The sequence below is a fragment of the Bison bison genome, unplaced genomic scaffold (genome assembly GCF_000754665.1).
Source record: "Bison bison bison isolate TAMUID 2011002044 unplaced genomic scaffold, Bison_UMD1.0 scf7180017864105, whole genome shotgun sequence".
Classification (NCBI taxonomy): Eukaryota; Metazoa; Chordata; class Mammalia; order Artiodactyla; family Bovidae; genus Bison; species Bison bison.
In genome coordinates, this window is record NW_011494677.1 from 13,101,753 (window position 1) to 13,102,766 (window position 1,014).

A 1,014-nucleotide genomic window follows, 5' to 3' on the forward strand; every position below is an offset into this window, starting at 1 on the left:
CACTGGGATGACCCAGAGGGAGGGTATGGGGAGGGAGGAGGGAGGAGGGTTCAGGATGGGGAACACAGGTATACCTGTGGCAGATTCATTTCAGTATTTGGCAAAACTAATACAATATTGTAAAGTTTAAAAATAAAATTAAAAAAATAACTCATAACAAAAAAACAATCAAAATCATAGGCAGAAGATCTGAATAAACATTTTTCTAAATAAGACACAGATGGCTAACAAGCACATGAAAAGATGTTCAACATCACTACTTATTAGGGAAATGCAATCAAAATCCCAGTGAGATATCACCTCACACCCATCAGAACGGCTGTTATCAAAAAGGTAAGAAATAACAAATGTTGGCAAGGATGTGGAGAAAAAGGAATCCTCATATATTGTTCAGTTCAGTTGCTCAGTCATGTCTGACTCTTTGCGACCCCATGAATTGCAGCATGCCAGGCCTCCCTGTCCATGCAGAGTACATCATGAGAAACGCTGGGCTGGAAGATGCACAAGCTGGAATCAAGATTGCCGGGAGAAATATCAATAACCTCAGATGTGCAGATGACACCACCCTTATGGCAGAAAGTGAGGAGGAACTGAAAAGCCTCTTGATGAAAGTGAAGGTGGAGAGTGAAAAAGTTGGCTTAAAGCTCAACATTCAGAAAACGAAGATCATGGCATCTGGTACCATCACTTCATGACAAGTGGATGGGGAAACAGGGGATACAGTGTCAGACTTTATTTTTTTGGGCTCCAAGATCACTGCAGATGGTGACTGCAGCCATGAAATTAAAAGATGCTTACTCCTTGGAAGGAAGGTTATGGCCAACCTAGATAGCATATTGAAAAGCAGAGACATTACTTTGCCAACAAAGGTTCGTCTAGTCAAGGCTATGGTTTTTCCTGTGGTCGTGTATGGATGTGAGAGTTGGACTGTGAAGAAGGCTGAGTGCCGAAGAATTGATGCTTTTGAACTGTGGTGTTGGAGAAGACTCTTGTGAGTCCCTTGGACTGCAAGGA